The sequence below is a fragment of the Ascaphus truei genome, chromosome 6, assembly GCF_040206685.1.
Source record: "Ascaphus truei isolate aAscTru1 chromosome 6, aAscTru1.hap1, whole genome shotgun sequence".
Lineage (NCBI taxonomy): Eukaryota > Metazoa > Chordata > Amphibia > Anura > Ascaphidae > Ascaphus > Ascaphus truei.
The window spans coordinates 71,561,665-71,586,375 of NC_134488.1; positions in this window are offsets into that span (position 1 = coordinate 71,561,665).

The window sequence follows — 24,711 nt, forward strand, 5'->3', positions numbered from 1 at the left end:
CTGGTTCGTATGATTTGTGGATTTCTATGGGACTAGCAACTGCCTTTTGCTTTACAATAGAGTGCTGACTGCTTTATTTATGTTATATATATATATATATATATATATATATATATATATATATATATATACCAACTTGCAAACATACATACATACATAACTGAAGATATTACAAAATTTGAAAGTCTCCCTCAAAAAAATGTGGATTGGCCTTTTTGAAACTGATCTGCGGAAATGCACTTTTCAAAGGAACAGGTGGATCCAAATGTGCAAAAAATGTTTGCCGATTTCTAATGTAAACTCAGGTGGCAGAGTAGTGGGCACTGCTGTTTTAATGTTTGCAGCAGCACAGTTACCAAAGTGAAGTACCTAATGCTGAATATATATATATATTTTTTTTTCAGCAAGCGCACATACACTTGATTGGTATGTTTCATCAGTAAGATGTAATTGGTGCAAACAGGTAATTTGAAGATTACAAGCCTTATCCCACTATAACAGTGATTACTGATTGCTAATTATAGTGCTGATTTTAGGAGCCTGAAATCTTGACAGTCACATTACCCATTTGATTTAATGCTACATACAGTAAACGTTTCTATTTGAAGTAAGATTTCTCTGCTATCTTTGGAGGAAACACAGTCTGCTTTCTGGTCTCCGACAGGTTTTATTTATTTTTTAATTACAAATCTTATTTGGACTTGCTGTAACTAACAAGATATAGGAAGTTCAGTTAAAATAGAAAACATGGCTTGACCATACATTTCAGAGTGGTAGGAGTGGGTTAAGATTAGACAATATATAATTATTTGAATTACTTCTATACAAATTAATAATTAACTTATCCGCCATTAGTGCAGCTTTGCCAACCTGTATATCATGCACCTGTATTTTTTGTTCTTTTTTGTAACTGCGTTGTTAGATTGCAAGTTCTTCAGGTAACAAGTCTTACAACCTACTTACATATCTGGTGCTCTAACGTCATGAGGGAAATGTGCCGCTGTATTTATAGAGCTTGTAATATGTATACATGTTATATTAATGTAATTTATATACAATTTATATTTTATTATACACACACACCACATACATATACACATGCAAACGTTAATTTATCTATATTCATCTACGGTATATATCTAGTCCCATTTATGTTTATATAGCATAGCCTCCTGGCCGCTATATCTTTTCCTGGGCCATACCAATGTAAGCCCCTTTAGGTGCAGGCAGTGGATGGGATAATTCCTTCCCAAGGCCTTGTGTGCTTGTGCAGACTTGGATAAGTAACGTATCAAGGGCGGGCCTTAGCAACAGCCAGAGAGTGCCAACCTGAGGGGCGGGTACTGATTGGACCACACACTGGATGTGAGGGGCTATCAGTATCCTGATCTGGCTTGTTATAAGTCAGAGTTACAGCCACTCCCCAAAGGATATAAATATTGGCACTTTCCTACATTCTGGGTCTCCTTGTCTTTCTCTCCTCCCTTTGGGGAGTGAGCAACATCTGCCCTCCATCTCATAAGGAGATGTGAGGAGGGGTCCAACAGGCCTGACCTGGGCCTAAAGCCTGAGTCAGGGCAATGCAATAAAGCAAAGAATGTAACTGCTCTGTTATGTGATCTGCATGCAATAAAGACCCAGAAAATATAGAGGAGTGTAATTCCCTGTCTTAGGCTACGGCCCCGCTCCCTCAGTCAGCGTGCCCGCACTGCATGCAGGCAGCGTGCTGAGAGGCACAGACCGCTATCTGCGGTCTGTAGGGAGCGGCGGCCGTGGTTTGAGCGGAGGGGCGTGGTTTGACCGGAGGGACCCGCTACTCCCCCCCTCCCTCCCGGGCTGCAGGAGGGAGCTGCTGCGGGCTGCTGGAAGGTAAGCAGCTCCCGCTCCCGCCCCCGCCGCTGATAGGCTCATCAGCGCACCACGTGACCCGTCACCGCTCGGGATCACAATTTTCTTGCATCCCCTGGCGGCTGACGCGTCACAGCATGTTGTGAGCCGTGCAGCGAGGGGGGACTGGGACCGGCTCAAGAAGGATATCCCTGCTGGTGAAGAACGCGCACGCGCCCGGGACCAAAGCCTTAGGGCTGGGACCCGCTGTGCCCGGCGGCGTGTGTGGCCGCGTGAGTGTTCCTCCCGAGCCGGTCCCAGTCCCCCCTCGCTGCTGGCTCACTACGCGCTGTGACGCGTCAGCCGCCGGGGATGCAAGAAAATTGTAATCCCGAGCGGTGACGCGTCACGTGGTGCGCTGATGAGCCAATCAGGGGCGGGAGCGGGAGCTGTCATCAGGCAGCTTCCTACACAAGGTGTGTGTGTGTGTGTCATTTGTGGCAGAAGGGGGAGGGAGCTGCTTACCTTCCAGCAGCCCACAGCAGCTCCCTCCTGCAGCCCGAGCCGTGGAGGGAGGGGGGGGAGTAGCGGGTCCCTCCGCTCAAACCACGCCCCCCCTCCCACTCCCGGCCCCCTCCCACTCCGGCTCCCACTCCCTACAGACCGCATATCGCGGTCTGAGTCTGTAAGCGCCCCGCCTGTCTGCAGTGCGGCCGCGCTGACTGAGGGAGCGGGGCCTCAGCCTTATGCTGAGAGGAGAAGAGGTGTCAGTATGGACCATCCCTGCCATCACAGAGGTACAGCCCAACAACTAGTGAAGTAGCTGGAGAAGCAGACCCACACCCGCCCCAATCTCACTTGGGGGGGGTACAAGGGCTACATTTACAACTCTTATAATTAAAGCATCAATCCCCTATCACTCCAAACAGATAAATATATTTATCGGCATATAGAGATATATATACACACACACAGAAGTCTCCTGGTTGTGAAACATATATAAATAAGGAAATGTATCAGGTAATAATAAAATTTTCCCCATTCATGAGCTCATCAGCAATGAAGATGCCAGCAGACATTGAAGGAGTATATCTCCTAAATGGGGAAGCTCCCGGTGATAAGACTAAGGGCTAGATTGACAAAGCTCTGTTAGGGTACTTACCAAGACATTAAGCTCACTCACGTTAAGACAAAAAGTGTATAATGTAAAGAGCTTAGCGTTATTATAACGGCCGTTAAAGATATTGACATGTAAATAATATGCAGATGAAGCATTATCATGGCATCACCCATGAACTAGAGTCCATTAAGGTTAATGTGGGGACATTCTGTTAGTTAACTCATAGCTAAACGTGGTGTTAGTCCTATCAAGACCCTGAAATAGGAGTTTTACAGTGTCTGTTTGGGTGTAATTCTGGATGGGTATGATTTTCCTAACATAGCGATGTCATCCAGCAGTAATTCCCTCTCTTCCCTTTCTTAACACACGCTAAAGACCTATGCGTTCTAGATCAGAGAACTTAATGAACGTTAACCTACAATACCATGACGTTAAGGCTGGGGCCGGCTTGATAGCGCTGCTGTCGTTGCCTGTGCTCTCTATAACGCTCTTACCTTCTCCGGCAGCATCTCTTCATGCAGGATTCCATCATCATGGCTCTGCAACGTCAAATGGCGTCGGATTGCGATGACAACGGGACATCACGTGATGGCGCAAGGCCATGCAGCATCACATTTCTATGTCATCGGGACTGTCAACGGGACGCCCTGTGGCCCCACGTTGCCATGACAAGGTGATGCCGCATGGCGCGACATCACATTACCATGGTAATGCGTCCGCATTTTTATGTCGCAGAGCCTTGATGACGGGACGCTGAAGAGATGCCACCAGAGAAGGTAAGAGCTGAGTCTCTGCACATGTCCCTACACGAGTCCCGCAAACATCCCAGCCGGCCCTGTGTTAAGCCTATGCTTAGAGATGTAGTTGAGACGTTACCATTGTATATAATTGGCTTTGAGTTTACAGCGTTAACTCAAGGCATCCTAACGTCCGGTCCTGTTTTATTTAACTTCGTGTTATGTTTCCTGACTTATTGGAGGTTAGTGGATCTCAGCCTTATACAGCCGTATTGAGGAAAATCACTCTGATTAGCTAAGCATATTAAAAATATATATACTGTATCATAGTAAAACAGACCATTTGATCACAGTACATTGCAGCTTTATATTTTACTTTGAGTCCAAAATTTGTGGAAGACTCAAGTTTAAGTTAAGCAGCCATACAGTGTATATTGAAGATAGAGAACTGGTCTGTCCTAAAAATGTAATCTGTAATACGTTGTTTAAACGGGTACAAACCTTTGGTGATTTTAACAAGCTTGCTATGTATATAGTTTTTTCTTTTAGCCATTTCTACTTCTGTACAGACCTTTACAGAACAGAACTGCCCCTGGTCAACCAGGACATTTGCTGGATTTATTCAAACGCATGACGGGATTACCTAACTGGTGGATATATGCCTTCAAATCCCAGCCCTCATTATGGTATATCGAGTCAAGTTAAAGATTCAATGGCATTATGATCCTTCAAAGTCATGTCACATGGTCTTGGTGATAGGTTGTGGTTGAACCCTTGTGACTAGATGTGCCCATCCCTGATAAGGACAGATAAGGGAGGAGTATGCTTGTTTCTTGCCAACTCTCATTGTGTTGTACAGAATACGGAAACATTCAGTACATGAGTTTTTCGTAAAAAAAAAACCTCTCCTGAAGTGACCTCTGCTCTATTCCAGTATACCAATGAGTATACAGAAAGCAACAGGATCCGGTACGGCAGATTCAAAGTCACCCACTACATGGGTATTAGTTAAATATTGGTGATCAATGCCTGAAAAAAGGTATAATGAATTAAAATTTTGTTTTTTAAATATGCAAGCGTTTAACAATAACAGTGATATCCTTGTGTGATTTTTGTAAAAAAACAAAAAAAAACAACCAGCAATATTTAACCCTTTAAACCGACCATCTCTGTAAATTAATTTGGTTCTACATGGTAGTGTTCAGTTAGTGTTAGGACCTGCAAATTTGGTCATGCCTTGATGTGGCTTGCAGGCTTATAATGCTTTGGCCAAAGGGTTTAACTAAATGACCCTTTTTCAAGAGAATATATAGGTATTTCATTATGTATTTTTGTCATATTGGATGTAGCTTTGGGCTTCTCTGTCTTTTGTTGTATACATTAGGCCACGCCCAGTAGCACCCCTTTTGACACACACACACACACACACACACACATATACACACACACATATATATATATATATATATATATATATATATATATATATATATATATATATATATATATAATATGGTATGTTTTTTTTTTTTTTTTAACTTGCTGGGATTCTGTGTGTCTACATGGAACTGCCCCTTTAAGTGTAAGCCTCACGCTGTTCTCCATTAGATGCGCTCTACAAATCGCTTTAAATAATGATGCAATTATCTCTGATCTAAATCTCCAGGGCTTGCACTAACTCCTTTAATCATATTAAAAAGACTTCTTCACACCTTTCCATCCAACCCCTAGGGTGATTTTTGTAATTTACCTGGTTTGGACATTCTAATAACTTTACAGGTGTAATTTTTACACTTCTAACTTGGCAACCATGGGACACTCCCAGCACCTATTAGCAAAAAAATGCAAATATAAAGTACTCCTTAATGCTAACCATAAGGCTGGTTCATTTCTGGAAAATCCTTAACTACTTTACCCCTTAGAGACACGTTTACAGTTGCCAACTTTGCAAAATAATTTCCAGCAACAAACTTTCAAATAGGTTGTGAAGAACTTGTAAATTTGAGGCTAATCTTCTCACAGTATCAGTGAGGAGTTTTGCAGAGATGCAGTTCTGTTTAGAGAGTTCTTCCTGTGGCAGACCAAGCTAACACCAAAGTGAACTAATGTTTGGGTTACGGTTAAGTGACATACAGATGTAGCCAAACTCACTGTCCCCGGCGCCAAAGAAGCAAACATCTGCAGTGCCAGAGAATGGGACCAAACCACAATGTTAATCCTCCAGTACTGGTCGCGTGACACCGGGTAGCAGTGGTACCGAAAACAGTTATCTTAGCTACATCTGTATGTAATCGGTTAAGTTTAGGTAATTGATGTCTTTTAAAAAATTAGACAAGTATAAAGTAGTTTCTAAAAAAGCTTTTATGTCTTAATATGGCAACTAGGTTGTTATAATTGTTTTCGAAACTTTTTTGTAATATGGCCGATTGTTGACCCTACTCCTATACAGACAAAGTACAATAAACCCTCCCTTTTCATCTTCTTGAGAAGTAACGGATGCCACGAGGGATTGATAAAATGCAGCATTAAAGTGACCATTCAACGCAAGGCAAAAAGTGAGTAAATATGTTTAATTAAAATACATATTTTTGCTTAAGTGGGACACAACACAATACGAAGAGCATATGTCAAACTCTGCCAGCAAGTGCTGCTCAGGATTTACATGCATTTTCAGCACTCATCGTGACCTTCAATACTCCATCACACACTGCAATTCATTAACACAACACAGTAACAGTGCACCCTCGATCCTCAACAGAGCATCAAGCACTGCAGTAGATTAAGACAACGTAATACCTGCACTTACCCTGTTTCTCAAACACTACCATTCATTCGAAATATTATTCCTTCTCTGTTACTTAGCCCATTTCCTTGCAGGAAAGGGCTTAATTAATCATAAACGTTTTGTAATGAGCTATTTGGTGGACCAAGCACGGGAGAGCCAGTGACAACCTCTAACACGGCACTTACATATAGTAGGTTGTCTGGTAACAGTGATAAAGGAGAGTAGTTTTGCGCTATGTTAAGGTGCCAATATTAACATTTTTACACATACCCTCCTCATCTTATTGCATCTGAATATGTTGTTCCATAACAGTGCACTATAAGGTTAGAAGACATACACAGTACAATTAGTGTTGACACAGATACTCACTGCATGATGCTTTTAGATTGGGTATGTCATGATGACAGTGACAGCAGCGGAGCTGATAAACACAGAGCATTATGTAATAAAAGCATGCCAATCACGAGTATTTTAAGCTTGTAACTCTCACTTCATATTTTCCTGTTTCTTTTACCATCTTGTTCTTCACTATCATGACTCTGTTGCTTCTCACCAACTATAAATAGGTGGCAAGTAATGTTTTTTAACCCCTTCAGTACAATGCTGCTGGCCATAACTTCCAACTACCCAGAAATATTGTGTTATTTAATATGGAAGAAGAGTGTTCTTGTAATTAACCCTTTGGGTGCCCCAAGGTGTTTTCAGTATTTCATGGGGTCACCGTCTGGCACTCCAGGGGCCCTATGGTATAGAGTCTACGTCATGGCAAAGGAAGGCCCTTTTTTTTCAGCTTAGATCACGTCCTGCCTTCTCATGGAGAGCAAGACGCGTTCGGAAGTGAAGGGAAACAATAGAGGACTTCCTCCTCTTGTGTTTCCGGGTTAAGGGTCGCAGCAGTCACGTGATCACTTTTTTTGTGTTAGTGCAGTTTTACTATTGAAAAACACATAAATGGTAGGCTGTCCCATTTTATTGGGCATACCAAAGTATAGAGCGTTTATAAGAGGATATGTCACATTCTATCCTAACCCAGATAGGCCTGTGCATTTTCAGCAGAACAGTGTCCCTTGCTGCAGATACCTTATGTGTCTCCTGAGTGAGTTATGTATTGGAGGAAGGGGGGCGGGGGTTATTGTGTGTATTTGGGAAGGGGGATTATTTGGAGTGTGCGGAATTATTGCGTGTGGGGAGGGGGGTTATTGTATGTGAGAGGTGGGGGCATAAGGGTGAGAGGTGGGTATAAGGGGAAGAAAGAGAGAGGTGGGGGGGTCAGAGGAAGGGGGAGAGGTGGGGCGAGAGGGAGGGGGAGAAGTGGAGTGGGAGAGAGGGAAGGGGAAGAAGTGGGTGTGTGTGTGTGTATAACAGAGAGGGGGGCATCTCTTACTTTGTCTGGAGCAACCCTCCTCCTGCAGTGCTATGTTGTCATGGTGACCTGACATCAAATGACGCTGCAGTGATGCAAGGCGACGCGTTGCCATGAAAACACAATGTCACATGGCGCTGCAACGTTGCAGGAGGTGGGCCACATCAAGGAAAGTACAAAAAAGTTGGAGCGCAGAGAAGAAGAAAATTAGGTGTTAAACAATCATCACTTTATTGGTTAGTACACTGTATAATAAAAAATTACAATTGGGTTGCTCAGTAGTTTGGTATACACGTCTATCTAGGAGTGTAATACCTGCACGATAAGGGTACCCGTTCCTGTTTTCCAACGTCACCCCCGCCAGCTATTGCTATTGCTATTGCCATTGCTATCTCTCGTGAGAGCCCGCCCACCATTCTCAAGTGGGTAGACTTCCGGTTCCGGTTCAGGAACTCTGCGGAGATCCGCAGTAGGAGAGAACGGTCTGGGCAGGGGTAGTGACAGCGCCAACTACGGATGAACGTGGGAGCCCCATCGTGCACGCAGTTACACCCAATTGTAAGTTTTTATTATACAGTGTACTAACCAATAAAGTGACGATTGTTTAACACCTAATTTTCTTCTTCTCTGCGCTCCAACTTTTTTGTACATTTCGATTGACTGTTGGCCCGGCTGATCACCGGAGAGTGAAGGAGCAGCGGGAGAAGAAAATCACTCCAAGATATACCGTGAAGACAACGGACGAGCGCGGCCTCCTTTTTTTGGGAACTGTGCCACATCAAGGAAAGGCCTCCAAAGTCATGGTGCCTAGGAGCCCCAGAGTGTCTTAATCTGCTCACTATGTCAATGCCGGGAGCAAACGCTATGGAGGGAGGGCCTGCTATCAGTTTGCAGCTAAGTAGACTACATACTGAATCTCTCTTATTGAATAACTGGAGATATACAAAAATATCGATTATAATTGAATATCTTTTTACAAGATGAGCATAAAGTAAAAATCCCAAATCCTCTAAATACAATAAATAGTTTAAATGTAATGACTATGTCGTGCAGATAAGTCGTCCCTATCTACAAACACCAGGGAGATTTTTTTTAATTTCATACCGCATGCCAGAAAGACATGTCAAACTGTCATACATATATGATATGCTTATCTTTATATGTAGTATGAGGAGAAAAAATATATAGAGTATTTATTAAAATGCAATATCACAAGTCAAATGAGCAACTCTACTAAAATACATCTTAACCCCCTGAGTACAAGTAAAGATATATTTTCAACAAAAGACAGGGGAGCCTAATGCAACTTCCAATTGACAAAACATATATGGTAATAAGTATAAAGTTAAATTTATAATAATAATAATAATAATAATAATATTTTATTCGTTATTTAGTTAAACCCTTTGGCCAAAGTGTCATAAGCCTGCATACCAACGTCAAGGTATAACCAAATTTGCAGGTCCTAACACTACACTGTGAACCTTCCCTTTTACCTCTGTATGAGGGGAACAACCATAATAGCTCCTGTCCATACAGCAAAATAAAAAAAAAATCCCATTAAAAAGGTGGGGAGGGGTGAGCTCTGGGAGGAGGGGCCACTTACCTCCAAACAACTGTTGCCAGTTAGAAATTGACTTAAACCACACATTCCAAGCTAGCTCAAACCCCAACACCCACCATATATTTTTGTAGAGTTGCTCATTTGACTTTTGGTATTGCTTATTAATATATATGTTTTTTTTTTTTTTTTTTCCCCTCATACTATATATATAATATACACATTTTCTTCTTTCCCCCCTGCATCTCTACTCCCCTCCAGTCCCAATAGCAGCCGCCATTTTCGGGTGCACAAAGGGTTTCTCATCACTGCATGTCCAGAGATGTTATATCGGAGCCAACACAAAGCCCCTTCATCAGGGCTACAGCTCTATTTTTCGTTTACAAAATTGTCATTTCTCAATCTGGTTGCAGTGCTGCCTGACAGTATATTGACTACATACTGAATCTCTGTGCAGTGTTGTCATAGCGCATTCCTGCTCTGAAAAGCAGACCGCACCTGTAGGAGTGTAAATGATTGGCATAAAGGGGTTAACCTACATGTATATGTGTACGGCAAAAAGGGTCTCACTTGAAATGTGCAGGCTTCTCTTTAAGGATGATGCGTAGAGTTTTTTCTCAAGTTAAAGATGACTTTCCATTGAATTGTTTCAACGTAATCGAACTCTGCAGGGAAATTAAATATTAAGAACTTTAAATAAAATGCAAAAGATGCCAGCCGTAGAAATATATACATTATTGTGAATCTGTCATGTTATATAAAAGGTCTGTTTTCCCACAGTAAAAAGATCATACACATGTATACAGTGAAAAGACTTAAATTACAGTAGGTTTCCTATTTTGTAAAGGCGTGAATTGGACTGCAATATAGTGAAAATACTCAGTGGAGTGATGTAACACATTTTTAACAGTTGTTTCCTAGTTTAAAATGGCAATTACGACCATTTTGAAAATGTCTTTTATTTTTTTATTTTTACAGAATTTGAACCAGGTGGTTTTCCGGAACTAAACCGCTCTGTTTTCTGCTCAGGTGACCCTCTGTTTCCCAAGACACTTACCGTTTTAGTTGTTAGTTTACTGCTTGGATTTTTAAAGAAGGTGCCCACAGTTATCCAATAGGAAGCCGCCACGTCACCAGTAAAATACTCTATGGCAGTCATATTGATTTTCCACACAGGAGCTTTAATGCAGACATCGAAAACTATCTTGGGATCTGGGGGATCACCGGAGCTAAATTTTGCATGGTTTAGCTCTGGTGGGCCCCCTGGTTTGAATTTTTATTTTAATGGTAAAAAATGAGTAGGCGAGATTGTTGCTTTAAGATTAATTTACAAAAAGCCAATAAACCTAACTCAACACAACAGGTCATACAATGCATTCACTCTTTGTTAGGGTATGACACCCAATTCATCGTTTATCAGCCTCTCTCTAAATTCTGATACAACAGTTAAAGGTCCAATGCATATCATTATCCTAAACTCATACTGTATGTTTTAATTACTGCAAATGGTGTCGCTGCCTAATTGTTCCTTGTGAAGTGCCAACCTCTGTAGGTAGTGGTACCAGTTTTAGGGTCGGCTTGATGGCAGTGCCGGCTGTGCCTGTGCACTGAGCACTGCGGGTTACAGAGACTCCGCTCTTTCCCCACAACAATGAAACTGATTGCTGGGGGAGAGCACAGGCCTCTGTAACTCTCTTACCTTGTCTGGTGGCATCTCCTCCTGCAAAGTCTCATTATGATGGCGTCACGACATCACATGGTGTCGTGTTACCATGACAACGTGACTCCGCATGGCGCCGCTACGTCTTCTGAGGAGGAGATTCTGCACTGGACAAGATACAGTAAGAGGCTCTGCAAAAGTCCCTGCACCAAGCCCGGCAAAAGTCCCAGCTGGCCCTGGTTTTAATGGACCAGATTTTGAGCATTCATGCTACAATAAAATCACAGAGATTAAGAATTTAAGTCTCCTGGATGCAAAACCAGAACAGCACAACAAATTCAATTAACATATTAAAAGAAAACAAAACAATAAGCTATCCAATGGAACTCCTTTTCTTAAAAATATAATTGTGTATGGGTTTTTGGACCAGTTTTTTTCAACCAGAAGACTTTCATAAAAAGCTCTTAATTGGAGGAAACCAGCCAGTCTAGTTCATACAGGGTTAACTCCTTTGCTAACGGACAAGCCAGAAATGTATTGGAAGTCTCTCTTGGTAGCTAAGATGTTAATACGCCCCACTGCAATGAAATGATGCATTTGAATCCCACAAACATAATCATAAATGGGATGCTAATGATTAGCTTCTGTTAGTATATGAGAAGTGGACAGTAAATATTGCCCTTAGATAATTGTCGGGTTTGTTAAAGTGGCAAATGCTGAATAATTCTGCATGTCATACCATTGATTTATACATAATCTAATTTATTTTTATGGATTTTAATTTTGCTTTCTCCCTAGTTCGGTAAATCATGTTACATTTGCAGATGTTTTAATTATGCCAGGACAGCTAATAATAAATATGAGTGCGTGTGTAACAGAGCAATCAGACCACTGACCATTTGCGACGTCATCCATGAGTTTTTTTTTCCATGTTGTTATTTAACACTGCTGCCTTTGTGAATTGTTTACATCGAAGGTATTAATAAGATGCAGGATGGAAGCACTTTATTGATCAAGACGTCATGCTCGGAAGCTTGAGGATGGCAGGCTCAGGAGAAATATGAGGAAGTCCTTCTTCCCCTAAACAGGGCAAATGTAGAATTGCTGCTGTTCTATTTTCTTATTTAGGTATAAGTTGCTAGTGAGAGAATAATGTATTGTATATTCCATCGTATTTCATTGATATTTTTCCAAAGCAGTACCCGTATAATGCTCTTGAGTCGATTGGAGAACAGCAGAAAAGTTGTGATCCTCGGGCCATCCCGGAGAGCTGCTGTAGCAGTCTGTAATAGCGATCATATGGCTCTGGAGTAGGGTTGCCAGGTGTCCAGTATTGAAACAAACTGTCCAGTATTGGGACAATCTGTCCAGTAAAAAATGAGAGGTAATACTGGACATGTATGTGTCTGGTATTACCTGTCTGGACTCAGTGGCCTGGCCATCTTGGGGATTTCCCCAAGCAGGGAGAGAGCAGTGTTGTTGCTAGGGGACTGGGCAGCTTCCTCCATCCTTATTGGCTGCTACTGGGTAATGCAGCCAATCAGGAGGTGTCAGGAACCTTCGGGTGGGGCCAAAGAGAAGAGGAAACAGCATGGAATGGAGAGAGGTGAGAGGGGTGTGTTGTGTGTTGAGTATGTCGCACCTTTCACCATTGTGTCCAGTATTTTTAGAAAAGCCACCTAGTAACCCTGGAGCCAAAATATATGTGGCACATTTTGGCAATTAAAACAGTGAAATGTATCTTCAATTGTAAAAAGCTGGATAAAACTGTTGCAAAAAGGTGTTCCATGAATTAATGTTTTCACATTACTAATAATGTTTCTAATAATTATTTATATTTATAGATATATAAATGGAACAAATTTGGAAAAAAACGATACAATCTTACCAGGGAACCTTCCACTGTGCCTCAAAAGGAAAGTGTCTTCTGCCCGTGCTCACGTATGGATGTGAAACTTGGACCCTAAATGCGAAGAGACTTAAGAAGTTTCAGACAACTCAAAGAAGTATGGAGAGATGTATGCTGGGTATTACCAGAAGAGGCCGGACAAAGAATAAATGGGTCAGAAACGAAACAAAAGTCTGTGATATCATCACAAGAAAATAAAATGGGCAGACATATCGCAAGAAGAAACAATAATTGTTGTACAGGGATGGTACTGAACTGGATTCCAAGGGATATCAAAAGATCAGGATGATGACCAAAAGTAAGATGAGAGAATTAAATTAGAAAACGTGGAGAAGAGAGGCTTGCAACCCCATTACCTTAAAGATCGTTGGGGAGGCCTTCATCCAGGGGTTGATCGACAAGGGCTGAAGATAATGATGATGATATATAAAATATATATATACACATACACACACACACACACACACAAATGAAAACATATTCATATACAATTTTATATATATATATATATATAATCTATAAATAAATATCTAAATAAAGTAGACGAGAGAGAGAGAGAATACAGTACAAAGTACACACACATGGTGACATATTGCTGACATATTACCATCAGTAATAAAAAAATCTTGTAATTTAGTGAAATTCTTAATTTTTGCTTTGGAAACCTTGACAATACAGAATTCTGCAATCTATCCACCCACCGAGACTGATACAATCTGCAACACCCATACCTTTTTGGAAAGCTTTGCATTCACATACACACCCTACATCTTGCCCAAGAAACATGAATCATATTTTCACACCTTAGAAAACATCCAGCAAACACAACCTCACAGAGTGAAGCTGATTCTCCGAGGGCATTCAGAACTAATAACCACCTCCTAAGCCCACAATTGGTATGTCTAATTGGCACTTCACAGAAATAAAATATTTGCCATCATTTTGTCTGTAAGGTAGCAGTGCCATCTACTTGATTGTTGTTTTTGATAGCTGGTCTGGGAGAACCATAGTGGTGAAGACATTGGGATCAGCGTATCAGGGCAGTTTGGAGCAAAACCGTCTTGCATCATCTTAAGTCAATGTACATATCAAGATACTGTACCTTGGTCCAATTTAGCCTCGTGTGCACCAGCTTGCAATTTGGGAACTGCCAATAGGAGGAGTTGGAGAGTTACCTGATACATATATGACAGAGATGTTTTCTTCCAGAAACCAAAATTAGTTCGTTTGTGGTCCCAAGGAAAAAAAAAATTGTGTTTTAAAAACTGACCTTGGTCAGTGACTCCTATGAGATCACAGATGATAAAAATCAGCCACTAAAAATGAGTCAGAGAGTTGACAGGTCTGGTATGATAATGGGATGTATCAATTTCTGGGTCTTTGTATCTTATTAAATATTCTTTAGTTTGTGTCAGAAACATATTGCGGCCCTTGATACCGATTCCTTACTGACCCTTAAATGTCCCTACTTCCTTTGTTGGTAAACTCGGTTGTATCACTATACTATCTGCCTTGGTGTCCACCCAACATATTAGTACCTTTCAAATGATTCACCATACAGTACATAACAAGAGATATTGACTTTTTCTCCTGTAATCATTAAGATGCATCGTCTCTCGGGGGAAATATTGACCTTAGCTTTGCCTCTGTCACTGTTTACCACTTTGGTCAATAAATCTTCGTATTCACCTAGGGGAAAAGTCATTGCTTGTTGGGAGGGATTCTGAGTTGTGCGATACAGAAAGATGCTAGGGAAGAAATAGCCACTTCAACAACATTCATCACTGTTAGCAATGCTGGATGCCTTGTCAAAAAGCAAAATACCAACATTGGTTTACAGCTATCTTTCCATTTAGCAACATTTACAGACTTCTCAACTCTCCCTGATTTGAAGTCTCATAGACTTCAGTCGAGTTTCGCTGATAAAATGATGATTACCAAACAATAGGACCACTGATTTTATTTGCAACTTTGCATTTTTGCCAAATAATCCTAAAAGAAATCGCAAAACGACCCTGCACAGGTTCAATGGCGTTGATAAGCCAGAAGCATTCTAGAAAACTCCTCCCCAACACATTCTTAATGAAATCCGCATTTAATCATGCAGAGATGTTAGCAGCAGGCTGAACATTCTATTTCACATTTAGAAACCTAAAGACAGCCAAGGTTAGGGTGGGTTCATATCTACTTTTAAGTGATCCCCCGCCCTATCTGAAACTGTCATCATCTTACATTAGGAATAGAAGTTATGCCAAGTTTTAAATGACCTTGGCACTTCTTTGTGCACTTCTGAATACAACTAAAATTGGCAAGCTATTCGTTAAAATGGCACAACTTTTCACATTTTTCGTTTCTTACGTCCTTTCTCCTGCTTATAAAGCATCCAATTCAATGCATGTATATATAACACCCACTTACTGTAGGTGGGTTGTATAAGACATTAAACCAAAATGTATTACGGTTCCTTCTGAAAAAGCATGAGACAGAAGGGGTAGATTTACAGAAGTTTGTCTTTTTTGCGCTAAAAACGCTCGTTCCCCAAATTGGGTACAGACGTTATTTTTCTTCATTTTAACAGGTATCCTCAAAGCTAATGAGAATTTTCATGTCTCAGAAACGTGTTCTCCAATACACTGCCCATGCGCATTGGTCAAATTTCAACGTGCACTATAATTACATGTAATAAAGACGCACTACACGTGTTTTACCAAGAGCTCATGTAAATCTTGTAATTATATTGAGAAATGTTACATTTTAACACTTATTAACTGACGTGGGAATTTACCAATTGAATTTAACAATATGTAGCTAGGTTCCCCCTGGGTCTCCTTCCTACCCCTTACCTCCGAAGCAGTGCCAGCAAGTCAGGCAGGTGCCGGGAAGGACACAGGGGTGCGCGGGTGTCAGCGGCGGCGGTTGCACACATCTGATAGGCAGGGGGAGAAAGCGGCAGTGCTGGGCAGGCAAGTGCATCGCTGGAGGCTACCGGCGTCTCCCTCCGCAGGGCGCCGCCATGTTGAATATATCTGCGCATGCGCAGTGTATCGCGCATGCGCAGAGTAGGCGGCCTATACGAAACTGGGCTGCGAGGACTACAAGCCCCATAAGGCTATGGGGCAAGACACCATCTGATTCACAGCAACCAATGGGGTGCGCAGAATCTCCTGCAGGGAGATTGATACAATTTGCACGCTGCAGACTAAGCGAGTCAGAACTGGGACGCCATCAGGGTAGGGTGTATGTGTGCAAGTGTCTGTGGCCCCTGCACTAGGCCAGATACCCCCATTAGGCCCCAGCTAGGCCCCGACTCCCTTCAGCTTGTGGTTGCTGCAGGGACAGGCCCATAGATAGGGACACTGCCCCTGTTGCATAATAGTGAGGGACACAGCCAGGACACAGCTGCATTCTGGCCTCGGGTGTTTTGGGACCAGACTATCAACGGTGGTACAATTCCTGCGGGACCCACCCACCATACAGGCGGAGGCTTCGCGGATTACTGCAACGGATCCGTGGATCCCATCATAAGTACAGCATCTGCGCGCCTGGGTGTGGACACATCCGGCAGGTACTAACTAAGTACTACTCACCTTCACATTAGTGGGGCAGCGCTGTCTCACACATGGGTGGGTGGGAGATTCTGGAGACACTGGGACGGTCTGGTGCCCGGAGCACCTCGTGAAATTGGGGTAAACCCTGCAGGGTTATGGACACGGTGTTGGGAAAGGCACAGTGAGGGGTTGCGGCCCTGCGAGGCCTAATATTGCGGTTTTAGTGCTAATGTTATATTTGTTCTATGCCTATAGTAAATTGTTATTGTTTCATTGCATCAGTGTATATTGGTCATATATGGTCCTTCACGGAGCTATCAAACATAATTAGGATCCCACGCAGGTGGAGGCGCAGTCACCCATTGAATCAGGTACACCCCAGGCTCCAAGCAGCAGAGGTTCAGGCCTCCTGTGAGCCACTTTCTCAGTTAGCTCACTTTCTTGACATTAACCAGTCCTGCTGCTAAGACCCTGTCTGTCCCACATACACCCCTCACTACCTTTCACTTTGAATGTCAGTTTCGTGGTGTTACTCAGCAACACTAACTCCTCTCCCCTGTTTTTATTTTCACACTGGTTTTTTATAGAAATTATGTGGTTCGTAGTGGTAATGTTACCCTTGAGAAAGGCCCCTCTGGGGACCGAAACATCTGGCTTCTCGTCTGCATTATGGACCAATAAATGACACCTTTTTTCAGTTGCTGTGCTATGCTGGTATATTGGATCACTTCAGGAATTTATTTCTGATGTATAACTTTTTGGATTGAAGGGGTTAAGCCCTATTGAGAAAACCTCAATGATAATCAGTGTCTGGATGTTGGCAACGCCAGCTTTTGGAAGGTTTTAAATATGCGGTTCCTAGGTAAATTTACCTAGGTTTTAAATATGCGGTTCCGCGTTCCTAGTTAAATGGCTCATAACCATATGACTTCCATATGAGTAAGCAAAACATCTGTTAAAATATATCGGTGCGATATTTTTAGCGGTAACACGAGAATATCATAACGCAAACTCCCCTTTTGGGATACGCGTTATCCATATCGATACGTAAATATGGCGATAAAATGTAACACACTGCTGAGGATCTACCCCAATGACATGTCTTCAATATGACATGAAGCTGCTTCCCAGTGCTGGTGAAGAGACGAACCCCCAAAATTCAAAACAATGGGACTAAAATCTTCTCCTGAATGGGGAAACGACTTTACAGCACATTGATTAAGAACCAGGGAGACACTGTTCTATTACAGAATGCAGATCTCCCTTTCTGTAGTATGGTATAAATGTGTTCTGACTTTTATTTTCACTCATAGCCTTAAAGAATTGTGGATTCCTGCAGCCAAGTTTTCTAACCCTTTTGCTGCCAAAGAGGCCGTCCTAGTGGGTTATTAATAGTATTTTTTCCATGTATTTGGACCACAGCAAGTACAGTACTGTATGTGCTCTGTATTTCTACAGATTGAAGCAGGTACTGGCCCAGGCTGGAACAGACTGTGGACTGAACATATGGTTCTCAAGGAAGCTAACACCCCAGGTGTGATGTCAAAAGCTGCAGGGAGTGTACCTTTCACCCAGACAAGCAGAGAACACATATCAATGGGTGTGCATCCTAGCCAGCTGTCACCGAAGACTGATTGCACCCAGGATATTGGACACTGATACTGTATGTGCCTATATAAAACATAAAGAATGCCCTCTTCAATAAACTATGCATTATGAGCTTTTGATATATGCACATTGCTATAGTCTAAAGACTTACCTTTGTAAACACTTAATTGTTTGGCCTTCAGAGATCTACCAGGGAGTCAGACTCAAATAAGTGAGTTTGAGGCCAAATACATAATTTCTGTACATTTTAACCACTTCACTGCATTGCAATGCAATGTGTTGCAGGTTTTTTTGGAAGCCAAGAGGTTAAGGGATATAAGTGAGACTCTCTTGAACCCTATTGTGATACAGTAGATCTCTGTTCATGCTGAGTTAATGTGTCACTTTTAGTATTCACTTGAGATGTAAGGGGGGGAAGTACAATTGAGACCTTTCTAAGTAATTACTAGGGTTTTACATTTAATTCTACAGGCTATGGGAAGCTAGTGTAGGGATATGAGTAGTGGAACAGTAGAATTGGAGCAGTGAGTGAGGTATATGAGTCTAGCAGCATTTTGGATGGATTGGAGTTGGGATAGGTGGACAAGGGCAATGCCAACTAAGAGAATGTTGATGTAATTGAGGCGGGACATGATGAGTGAATGAATTGGGATTTTAGTTGCATCATGAGTATTAGGATCTCCAACATGGCTGCCTTCTGACTTTGCTGCCTCTACCAACATGGCCGCTGAGACAAGAAGTCAGCCTCTTCCTGAGCTGGATTGCTCACGCCTGCCTTCTCCCTTTATGGGGCATATTATAGTAGCTTTGATAAAATCACTGCCAAATCGAATGGTTTGGCATGACCCATGATTGGCATGATTTGTGTTATCACGGTATTCAGAAAGAATTATCACGAGTCAGAAACCGTGAGGTAGGAAATTGACAATACTGCTCGGGATAGCAGTGTCCTTATCTCAACCTTTTTCTAACTTCTACCACTGTGATCTGCCCGCTGTCTGTAAGAGCTGTACAGAGAGAGCTGCACGGAGAGAGCCACATCTCCCTACACAGCTCTTACAGGCGATCACACTCTTTTTATTTACATTTTAATAACACAGAATTGAAGCAGGGGGTCCCCAGAGCTGAACCACATTAATTTCAGCTCAGGAGACCCCCTGCTCCAATACTGTGTTATTAAAATTAAAAACAAAACAATGCGATTGCCTGTAAGAGCTGTACAGGGAGATGCAGCTCTCTCTGTGCAGCTCTTACAGACTGCAGGCAAATCGCATGGGCAGATCTTAGAAAAAGACAGAGATAAAGACACTACTATCCCGAGCGGTATGGCATTTTCCAACCGAACGGTATCTGACTTGCAATAACTATTAGCGGCAAGCCACAAAGGTAATTAAGGGGTACGCCAGAGTACCTGGTTTCTTGGGGATAGAGGGGGCGGGTGAAGGGAGTAGTTGCCCCAGGGTGGTTGGTTAGGCCTACCGAGAAAGTTGCAGGAGGAGTTAGCCCCTTATGGTAACCACTATGGTAGTGAAGGGGTTAACCCCTCCCACTACCTACCGAGAAGCCTAACCATCCACCCTGGGGCAACTATCCCCTTCACCCACCCTTTCTATCCCCCCTCCCATAACATACAGTACAATAATGGGGTCAATTCCTATTAGCCGGATCTGGATAATAGCTAATTTGCCCATTAAAAATAAAACATTAATCAGCCAGCATAAAGTAAATTAAAGTTCTACTTACCCCTGCCAGGATGAAGTCCTCCGTGGGCTGCAACATTAAATAAAATAAAAAAAACTAACTTCTGGCCAGTAACCCCTTAATCACCTTAGCGGTTAGTAACCGCTATGGTAATTAAGGAGTTAACCCCTATGCCCGCTACCCAACCGGAAGGCCTAACCACCCTCCCTGTGGCAAATACCCCCACCCCATCTAGCCCTATCACCACACATACAAATGAACAAAGGCACCAGTAGCCAAAAATGGCTAATAGCACGCTTGCCCATTTGTTTATAAAACAAAAGAAATACACAATAAAAACATTGGCATAACAATACAATACATTATACTTGCCGATAAAGCCATTGATTATGACTGTAAACCATGCCCATGAATAGGGCACTGATTGCCACAATGGCAATGAATGGGCAAGCTAAAAAAAAAAGAACCACTAAATAAAACACATTACATTAAATAAAAACAAGTGTTGGACAATAAAGCCATTGATTGTGACTGTGGTAAACCATGCGCACAATATGGGCATGGATTGCCACATTGACAATGAATCGGCAAGCTAAAAAAAAAAACATAACAAAATATACAATACTTAACAATTAAATAAAAACAAGCATTTGCCAAAATTCACCAAAACAAAATGGCTGCCATCACATGGTACTCGAACCAATTGGATTGGGAGATATACCATGTGATGCCGACCAATTGGTTGGAGCTACCAATTTTTTTGTGACATCCCTTGAAAAATATGGAAGTGGCCACATGGTACTCCAACCAATCAGATTGTGGAGGGCAGCCTTCAACCTGGCAGGGGTAAGTAGAACTTTTATTTACTTTATGCTGGCGGGCTAATGTTATATTTTTAATGGACAAATGCGCTATTATCCAGATCTGGATAATAGTAATTTTGCCCATTACTGTACTGTATGTGTTGGGGGAGGTGGGGTGGGGTTTGTATTTATTGTATTGCACTGTAGTGTTTCTTTCAAGAGGGAAAGCACTATATTCTCCTAGACGAAGTGCCCATAGTGGCATGAAACGCGTAGAGGGAGGACATGGTGTACTTGTCCATGTGTGTGCAACAATAAAGCCCTTTTCTTTAACCTGGGTTGGTGTGCGCTCATTACGGTCATACTGCAGTGGCTCCGGGTATCTTCTCTTTTTCTACTGTCATACGGCTACATCCAGGATGCCCGCTTGGAGAGAGGGATACCAGGGGAAGTCCCGTGCCTGCTGAATTACCCACTAACCATCGCGAGGATTGGGATAAAGATACTGGCAACGGGACACTTCTGCCCAGATCGGAAGTCAGGCTGTAGAGTGTAGAGGAAAGGATCACAGAATATACCTCTTAGCCTCGATCATTGTACTAGAGGCAGTTTCCCCCTCACCTTCTCTCTACATACAGACGACATTCAGCCTGATTACTAACACTATATTGTGTACCAGCGAATCACCAGAGCGCAAGACATTCAAGATAAAAGCACTAGTTTAATAATATCAAGCCTTTATTGAACATAATGTAAGAAATCCTATTCTTTCATACAGTAGTATAAATGCAGTTCAATATTATATAACGTAATAGATTTAACAATGCATTGCTGTCTCCTCTAGCATAGAATGGGGTTAAAAAAAAAACCAACAAAGCCGGTTATAAAGCACCTCTAACCTCTTAAAAGTAGATATTTTAGCAGCAGGGTAAAAAGATAATAAAATCAATTAAAGATAGGGTGGGCCAAGATTTTCCTGGAATTTAATGTTAAACAATGCAACCTTGCACAATAAGCCAAGACTGGAGTGAATAATTTAACTCTTAAAGTGTCTCATTCTTCAGCTATTTATTTATAGATCTAGAGGTGTGTTCAAATATAATGCTTGGCTATTAGAGAGAAATGTATAAGCTCTAATACTTTAATGGGAGTTAGGGTTACCAAGTGGCCTGCATTTAAATGGACTGTCCTGAATTTGTAGTGAATGTCTCAAGCGTTGGAACGGCAAAATGTTGCAATGTGTATTTTGTTAACGGTGTTTAGAAACAGGTATAAGAGAATGGAGACACCCAGAAGAAGGTGAGAGAAGGAAGAGGCAGAGGAGATACCTTGTCCAGTCAGCTGTGTATGAAAAGGTTGCAAAATGATGACCACAAGGTATAACTTAAGCAACCACTGCCCATAGTGTCATCTCCTGTCAGGTACAATTGTGAAGTGGATGTCATCCACCATGATGAGTGTCCTTATTTATCCTGCCTGAAAGATGTCAACCAGTATGGGAGTGTGTGAGGTGAGCACCTTTCATAATAGTCCAGTGGTTCTCAAATCTGTCATCAGAATTCTAATTCTGTGTGGACCGATAATTATCCTTTCCATGTGAAAGGTAGGTTCTCACCTGTGTGTGCAAACATATTGATTATTCCTAAAACCTGATGTGCCTGGAGGAAAGGTTTGAGAACCACTGTCGTAGTCTATACTTCCACCTGCATTGTTTAAATGCCAAAGATCAAAGACTAAACATGAGGGACAAAAAGAGGTTTGCTTTTTCAAGGTGCTATTCTTATTAAAATTATATTTTATGGTGTGGCCACACTAGAGGTTTTGCAGAAGCCACTACTCTTTAAAAAAGATTCATCTCCTTTATCAACATATGAATAAAAAAAACCGGTACAGACAAGATTGTACCTTTAACCCTTTGGGTGCCGCTGGATGTAGTCACTACGTCATTAGGACTGGCACTCCGAGGACCCAATGATGTAGTGACCATGTCATGTCCAACTGAGGATTATTTTGCCGCTTAGATCACATCCTGCGTTCTCATGGAGATCAGAACACGATCTGCCCAGTGAGGAAACGGAGAATTACCCCATCTCTTTCATTTCCTCCATGGCCACCACAGTCACGTGACTTCTATTGAAAGCGGTCATGTGACCACACGGTGTCAGAGGGCACACTCCCCCCAACACACGCAATGGGTTATTTTTACATGTATTGTACTCCTGTTATAGTTAGATTCCAAAGCAGTCCCAGAAGAAGCCTTGTTAAATAGAAGTCAATGAAGTGAGATATCCAGGTTGCCTGCTCTGTGAGGCTCTGGATAAGTGGAAGCTATGCCTGTATTTGTTGTGTGGGGGAGTAGCAACTTCGGTCCTGGTTATCAGTCTCCCTCTCTGCAGAAGGCTGATGAAATGATCCTAGCTGAGTTATGCCTTTAGAGACCAGACACTCACAGTCTCCAATACTAGCTGTAAAATCAGAATCCACCATCTACCCCCTCATATTCCTCATATTCCTTATGCTCCTCATACTTTCTCCTTGGTGTGGGCCTCTTATCTGCAGCCCTACATCTTCTACATCAGGGTAATAAAGTCAAAGTTCCTTACTCTACCAATTGTTACCAATCATTACCAATTAGTTACCCATCCATTACATACGTATACACATGACAAGCCGAATTATCTACCTTTTCCTAAGCTATTAAGAAGCTCCAAAAAGCCAGGAATTAATTATACACAAAAGGATTGATGTACCTGTATTTATCAAGTACATACAGTACTGTACATACTGTACATAAAAAAAAATCTAACATAATAATTCTGGTTCTTATATAAAAGAGGATCCGATCGATATTTTTCCATAGTAAGCTTTAGCATATATGATCTTTTAATTAACCCCATCACTGTCACAGGGGTCTGACGCACATTGCAGAACAATACATTACAGGCCTCTCTAGCACCATTGGAGTTAGTATAGACAGACCCTATTTCATAATCTTCCAGGAAAGCTAAAGATATGGCCTCATATGAGCACTTACTTGCGACAGTACTATACTCTTAAAACAGAAGTATTGTAATTAGATATAAGTAGTTAACCAACTACTGCCAAATTGCATTGATTCCAGTGAAAACAACCCGTGATGAAATATAAATGCAGTGTGCTTTGTAGATTCCTGTGTTCAACTTCTCCAACAATTATAATATATACACAGCTACAGGTGCAATAATAATGTGTCCAGCTTACGATGACTAACAATGACATTACAGAGGTAAGGCAATATGTGCAGGCTGGTGTAATTATATTTAACAAGTAATTGCCCAGTTGTTATGCAATATTGATGTTTACAATTTACAGATCATAAAATGCATTACACACCTCCCCAGCACTTCAGAGGTAAAAACCAGGGGTGTCTTAACCCAGGGGTTCTCAACTCCAGTCCTCAAGCCCCCCAACAGGTCAGGTTTTCAGCATATCCGTGCTTCAGCCTAGGTGGCTCAATAAGTCCCTGCTTCAGCACAGATGACTCAATCGTGGCTGATTGAGCCACCTGTGCTGAAGCAGGGATATCTTTAAAACCTGACCTTTTGAGGGGCCTTGAGAACTGGAGTTGAGAACCCCAGTCTTAACCCTTTCTCTGGCAGAGGGCCTTGCAACACAAGGGTTGAACTGTCTTGAACAACCTGCAGTTACAGTAGTTAACAGGCATGCACAGGTTTTCAGTCTGGAATTCTACCTAAAGCTACATGCTATTTTGCTAAGCCTGTTTGGGCACATGTGCCAGTGCTTTCTTACTCCCTGTCCCACACCCATAGCTATTGGAAATAAAAACTGTGCCAAAGGTTGTAAGACTAACTTGATAATCCTGACTTCTAACAACCAGCTACCAGCTTCATAATTGTATTGTCATTTTGTAACAGGCTTTACAGTAGGTGTGCAATTGTGTAAGGAGGAACGCAGTCTTCAAATGTGCTTCACACCATTTTTATTCCCTGTATAGTCAGATTTGTTCACATTTTGCAAGAATTTTGCCATTTTCCGCCAGAATGTGTTGACAATGGCAGTGCTAAAGGGTAATGTGACCTGCATATTGAC